The sequence below is a fragment of the Salvelinus sp. IW2-2015 genome, unplaced genomic scaffold (assembly GCF_002910315.2).
Source record: "Salvelinus sp. IW2-2015 unplaced genomic scaffold, ASM291031v2 Un_scaffold1212, whole genome shotgun sequence".
Taxonomy (NCBI): domain Eukaryota; kingdom Metazoa; phylum Chordata; class Actinopteri; order Salmoniformes; family Salmonidae; genus Salvelinus; species Salvelinus sp. IW2-2015.
Window position 1 is genome coordinate 211581 of NW_019942780.1, and position 7117 is coordinate 218697.

General features: G+C 46.5%; 1 long non-coding RNA gene across 1 annotated transcript; it reads right to left on the reverse strand.

The window, feature by feature from the left end:
• Window positions 1-340: 340 nt before the first annotated feature.
• LOC139024226 (uncharacterized) lies at window positions 341-788 on the reverse strand. The gene is made up of 2 exons (XR_011475512.1): window positions 672-788; window positions 341-577 (listed from the first exon to the last, which is right to left on the reverse strand). It is a non-coding gene; the product is annotated as an uncharacterized lncRNA (long non-coding RNA).
• Between the last annotated feature and the right edge of the window lie 6329 nt (window positions 789-7117).

Below are 7117 nucleotides of genomic sequence, written 5' to 3' on the forward strand. Positions count from 1 at the left end.
ATATCTCATAGTCCGTCCTGTGTGTATGAGGGCACGGTTGCGTTGTCATATTACAGCCCCAAAAAATGTCAATGGTTTTAGCAGAGCTGGAGKTCTCCTGCCCCCAAGAAACCAAATGAACGCTCTGCACCTTTATGTGACATTTATTAATAATTTATTGATGTCCATTAACATGACTTAAGCACAACAATTATTTCACATTTATTGTCATACAATACAGCAAAAACAGATACATGCTTTATCGGTAATAGACACGAGAAAAAGTAAAGACCGTAGTCTAGTTTGTTAGGCGGAGCAGCACAGGGGAACCCAAGAGCAGACTCAGACAAGGAAACAGGGATGAATGAACCAAGRTATTTATTGTAACACAGGGAGAGATGGAGTGCAGGCCCGAGAAAGCTCGGATGGGTTGTAGGAAACCAGATGTGGAGGCTGAGGTTGGAGTGAGCTGGGTTGGGACAGGGTAAACAGGTCCTGAGGGGAATCCAAGGGAGTGGTAGTGAGCTGAATCCAGAATAGGGTAGCAGGGTGGTGAGATGTGGAACAGGAGACAGGAACCAGAGTCAGAGCGGCAAAACTGCAGTGAGAGGATAAACAGCRTYAGGCATGGAAACAGGCACAGCAGGATACAAGATCTTAAATAATAACAAATAGCTAGAACATTGACTGACTGAATAAAGATTACGATCTGGCAGAGTGGAAGTGGCAGGACTGAGTATTTGAAGAGGTCTTTGATTATGGAACGGGTTGCAGCTGGTGGGGATTTGCTCTGACTCCAGCACACCTGTCTCCAACCACACAGAGAGAGAGAGGAGGGAGAGGGAGAGAGAGTGTACTGGGGAGTGCTGCAGGTCAAGGAGACACAGATGACACTAGAGGTGTGAACGTGGCGGAGGCTAGGATGTCACAACCTGCAGAAATGTGTTCTACCTATTTTGTCAAGCTCTCGACCCCTTTCACGGTAGACTGCACCACTGGATGTGAATGTATAGACCTTGTCCTGGATCCCATAGTAGAGTTGAGAAGACGTGAGTCCTCCGAGAGTCTTGCTTGTGTACTGTCATCTGCAGCTCGTGCCAGATCTACGTAAGAGGAGAACCCAATAAAACCAAAACTCATAAAAACATCTCCATGTTTATGAATATCATTGTAATGACTAGTTTGTCTTTGTCATCATGTTAACACTCACATCAGGTTTATGGTTTCAAACCTGGAAATGCTTGCCACCAAACATTTTCCTACCTAAAAACATTTTCCTACCTACCTAACCCCTTCACCGTCGGTAGCTTTTTAAGAATTTTCTCTTTCAGCTTTAGTACTGTCATACAGTTCCACTCTGCCTCATTTCCCACGTCGATTGCCAGTCTCTCCCCTCTGGTTCCACACACCATGACCTGGTAGATCTTCGCCATTTTGCTGAATATGCCTGCAAGCTTCTGTAGCGGGTGTTTTTAACATGTAAGAGAAATCCAAATGCTTTCAGTTTAGTTACATAATGATTTATATCTTGGTCAGTGCTTGAAGTGCAATGAAATGGTGCCAGTGCTCATTTTGTTTCCTGGAACTTAATATGTAGGTGTTGACTATATAGGCCTATTAGAGACAATATTCTATAAGAGGTGTTAGTAGTAACCCAAGTAAACAATACAAAATTAGAGAAGCCAGTGCAGATAAGAGGAGTTGGACTCATTCTGTAATGAGGAAGTAGATCTGCCTGCGAAAAACAGTCACCCTCAACCCAAAAGGGAATTTCCTCTTGGTCTAATGTTTAGACTTTTAAAGAGTARAGTCCCATTAAATGTTAATTGTTTTATCAAAGTAATTAATTTTTAAAGCAGTCTCACTGAGTAGCCAAAAACTAGGTTTCCATCCAACTGGTGACAGATTTCCATTCGAATATTCAAAGATTTGCATAAAAACAGATGTGTTTCCATCACATTTACTTGTTGTGGATAAAAGGCTATGCATACTGATATAGTGCACATAAAAGTACCTTTTGCTGTTAAATTCCCATGTACCAAATAAAAAATACAAGTTAAATTCTACTGATGTTGCGTAAGGCTACATAGTGAGTGTCCCACTCTGTTATCTGCATTTGGCACTTGCACTCTAGCCAACAGCTCACAGATACAGTGTGGGTATACTATAGCCTACATGATGAGATTATTATGGACAAAAGAGAGAGATTATTTGTATAGGTCAAACAGCAGCAGAGCATAGATAATCATGTCACAAGAATAAGACCCTCGATGTTTATTGGAAAGGAGCATCAAGCTCATCACCGTGCACCTTCACCACCCTGTGAAGTTCATCACAACTTATTTCATCTGTAGCCTCATAAACTGCATGGTTTCCCGACAACTCGTCATCCCATGACTCCAAGTTTAATTCGATATGATGTTTATTAAATCAGTATTAGGATCCCCATTAGCCGCTGCAAAAGCATTAGATACTCTTCTTGGTGTCCACATGAAACACAACATAATACAGAACATTATTAGTCAGGGTCATCGTGATCTCGCTCTACTCACCATCTCTGACTTGACCTCTTTCTCCTAACTCTCTCTTTTGGACATCTCCTCTCTCTGACCTCTGACCTCTCTCGTATACTGATTCTCTTTCTCTGTATATGGTCTCTTTCATCCTCGATTTCTCTCTTCTCTCTGCTTCTTCCTCTGTCCCTCTCTTTTCCTTACTCCCTTCCTCCCTTACTTTGGTGGTATCGTCGCCCTCGCCCCTCTACCTCCTTCTCTCTCTTCTCTCCCCGTGAGCAGTATCAGATTAAATATCTTCTGTCGTTTTTTTCTCCCTTTTCATACCCTTGCGTGTGGCATAACATAGAAGGAACAATTTGGACTTTCTTGCGAAGCTCTCGTCGATATATATTGTACCCTGTTGACGCAGCTCCTCAAACATGTTTTCCCTTATGGAGGGTGGTCAACTGTCAACATAGGCAATTATAACATGATTATTTTGCTGATACAATGTGACTGCAGTTGCGAGTTATGAATTTGTTTTTGGTTTTTTAGTCTAGTTGACCGCAAATTGTCGCATCTTTGTCTATGCAGATCATGTGTATGGTGGGTCTACCTCTGTGCTCTTGTCTCTGTGAAGTTACAGGAGATTTTCCCAACCACTGTACATTAGTTGGGTTCAGCATGGATTTCTTATCCCCCTATATGGTGGTACATGCGGGGATTTACGGATTTTGGGAAAGGGTAGATCTGATCCTGATCTGTGGGGTTGACGGTGGGAGATAGGGCAACTTCTACCTCAAGTGTGTAACTGACTTTGTCCTCCGGGTCGCTCGTGCTTCCCTCTATGGGTCCTTTTTGCTGTTGTCTCCCATCATTGAACTAGTTGGTCTGTGGCTGCTGTGGCTGAGTAAGAACCTGTCCATCTTCTCTGGAACGTGGTATGAGTGGGTAAGGGCCGATTGTAGTCGCATATCTGACCAACAATACTGTAACTCCCAGCAACCCACCCTCTGAACAGCATGACCTGGTGACCCTGAGTAAAACAGTAATATGGAATGTGGCTGTGAGGCTGTCCGCTTCTTCATGTCTGACCTCTTAATTGTGTGGGCTTTTTTATGTTTTCTTGACAACTTTTCGTTCTGTTTTTGTTTCCGTTATGAACTGGTCTCTCTTCTCTATCGGTTTGGGTTCTCGTCTCTCTCTCTCTCTCGTCTTCTCTCTCTCCTCTCTCTCTCTTCTCTCTTTGCTCTCGTCCTGGGATAGTCGCCCTGTCTCTCGTTCCTCTTCTCGCCTCTCTCCTCTCGCTCATGGTTGGGTCCCCCTCCTCATCGTCTTCTAGGGCTCACGCTTCTGGCTTTCCTCTTTTGTCTCTCTCTTCTCTCGTGTTCTCGCACCCTCTTCTGTGTCTCTCTGTCTCCCTTTCTCGCCCTCCTTCGTCCATCGTGTGTTTCGTGTTTATGCTCAGCCCCAGCTCTCTAACCACATTGTCCGGTGTGCTTATTAATAGTTCGTGACCTGGCTTATGCTCCTGGACGGAGTGTGGGATTATCTACGTTGTTTCGGTCTCTCAGCCGTGACTGTCATCGGTCCTCCCGCCTTTCTCACCCGTCTTGTTCTCTCATGGCTTAAACTCCTCCCCATTCCTCCCCCATGTTGTACCCCATGTCGCTTTCCCCAATTTGGGTTTTCTCTTCCCTTCCTTCGGGTCTCTTCCTACTCCTCTCCCCTCTCTCTTTCCCCCCCTTGTTGATCCCTCATCTCTTCTACCCACACCCACCCGATCATCGTTTGTTCCGTGGACCAGCCCCAGGCGTAGTGCCATTCTACCAGCCATGGGCAGCCTGCTTGGTATGTTGCGTGCTGCCCCGCTGGCGAAGTCGTGTCCAGGTTTGCTGAACTGCTTGGTGACTCGCTGCCCGGCTTTTCGCCATTGGTGGGAGGCAACATGCCCGCTATTCATATCCCTACATGTCACCTCTAGCGAACTCGATTGGGGTTCCATGGGCAGTGAGGGCTGCGTAGGATATGCTTATAGACTGTCTTACAGATAGTAATATCTCACCTGGTTACACGTGGTTAGCAATCTTCAGGGTGTATTCATTACATGACGTTATTTTCATTCTATATCATACATTTTTCTATCTGGCAATGGCTTGAGCATTTTGTCCTATTGACTAGGATCGAGCGCTATGTCTCTGTCCGTCTGTCTCCTCTTACTTTTTTGTAACGCTCTCGTGGGTGAAGAAGGAGACCAAGGTGCAGCCGTGGGTAGGCGCGTTTTCTCGATGGGTTCCGATTTTTATATTCAAAACAATTGAGCTTCACCGCAGGTACAAATCATAACCAATGTAGAAGTTAAACGAAAGCTGTTACATCAGTTTCGGCTGTTCAGGGCACAAACTATTGCTCGCGGATACGAGTAACAATAACTCCACAAAACGAGGGCTCCGAACGCGGAATAATCGATGTACTGTTAATTCTGTATTGACTTCTGCCTCCCAATCATGGAGGGACAATGATAGAGCAGCTGCCTCTGACCTTGGGTGACACCACTATACTGGCAAGGCAAACCACCACAGAAATAGAAAACGCATCTAGAATCGTCTCCACCTGAGGTCATCGGTCGACCGGGGTATCCCAACATAGAGAATAAATAAGGATCTCTAAGGTCAGGGGTAGTATGACAATCTCTGGGTATGAATGCGGCTTATTCTGGCCGCGCGCGCTTCTTTGGTCTCGGTCGCCGCGGCGCGCATTCTTGAGATCTTTGATCTCGGGCTTGGTGTTACGACTCTCTGGTGAGCGCTTGGTTTGTTTGGCGGTTCTCTGCTGTGCTGTCTGGCTACTTATATTTCTACCTTCTGTTCTCTTCTTCCTCTCTCCTCCCTCTTTCTCTGTGTCAGTAGACCGGCCTGTGGTTAACACAGCATTCTGAAGTGGGCTGTGCCCGTGGGGGTGGGCTGGCTGTTTTGCGGCTACCTCGTTCCTTCTATGGCGGAGGTACGTGCGGCTCAAGGTTTATGACTCCTAACACTACTACACTTCATGACCTCTCTGCTGTACTTCACACCACCTCTTTCTATACCACTATGGATTTGCACCTTCTAATTCACCCTCCTTGCCGGTTTCACTTTTCCACTTGGGTCTTCCTGGTGGGTTTCCGCGTCTTCTTACCGACCACATCACTCGCTTCACCACACCTGGTTCGTTCTATATACACTATCACTCCTGTCACCCCACATCTTCGTTCTATTATGCCATCATACACTCCTTCTACCACATCGCCTGGCTGTTTCTTCGTTCTATATCCCCCACGATCATTCCTTCACCACACTCGTTTTCTTAATACCCCTGATTACTCGCTTCACTACAGCCTTTTCGTGGCTCACCGGTATTCGCCACCCGGGTTCAGGCTCAATCTCTTCTTGGTGGGTCGTGCTGGCCCATCCTACGCTTATTATCTATCCACTTCTTGACTGACACTCTTTCTAATACCACTGCATCACGCCTGGCCTCCCTCTTTTCCTTCTCACCCCTACGCCTAGTTTTGGCCTGGGCTCGCTGTATCTCTATACCACTATGCCAGTCTGCGGTCGAGTTTCCTACACTGTGCATCTTTCTCCATACCGGACCTGATCTGGTCCGCCTCTGTTGAGTCGTCCTTCACTTACACCCTTCTTGCGTTTCTCTAGTATCTACCTTTGCGATTTTCCGCCTTGCGCGTGATGGCCCTCCTGCGTCTTCTCTCTTTCTTCACTTATATTCTCTTTCGCTCCCTGATACACACTCTTCGTTCTATGACGTTGTTTTTCTCGGGCACTCCACGTATTCACTTTCTTGCTCTCGTTCCTCCACCAGCGTTGACCTTCTGTATTTACTAAATACCACACCATAGCCCTCTCTCTGCCATTTTTTCCCCGATGCTCCGCTGCTTCACTGTTGCGTGCCCTTCCTCTCGCTGCTGCGCGTCTGTTGTTCTTTGTTTTTCTTGTCTACTTTGTTTTGATCCACCCAATGTTTTTCGCACCCGTTTGGACTCCAGACCACTTTGTCGGTGCTTGTCGGTCTTTATATATCCACTATACTCGTTTGCACCAATTCAGTGTTGTTCTTGCTTCGGGTCGTCTGGCGCTTTTGCTACATCGCTCACTGGGCTTAGCCAGGGGCCCGCCTTTCGGCTTCCTTTAGCTGTGCCCGTCTCTTTCTACCTCATCGTTTTACTACATCACTCTCACTCCCGCCCCCTCGGCGTGTTTCTCCTCGGTTGTGCGGTCGCCCTCAATCAACGCTGGGTTTGGTCTTCTTCTCTGCTCAGGGCCCACCTTTTTAACGCTCCTTCCATCCCACTTTGTTGGCATCCCCTCCGTGCTTGTTTTCTTATTTGTGGTTCTTCTGCCTGCGAATGAGGCTGCCTGCTTGTTTTGCCTGTTTTTCATGTGTTGCTACAATCCATTTAATAGTCCACCGTTCTTCCAGTGGTTCGGCAAATCCCAGGGTTTTGTGACTGAACGCATCTGCCTCAATCGGCCAGATTTCGTTTAGTTAGGGTAGACTGAGGGGAGGGAACCCCCCTCCCAGGAACAACATTTGCTCTGTGTCCTCACAACTTTTGGAGATTTATTTCAAGCCAACATATCTAT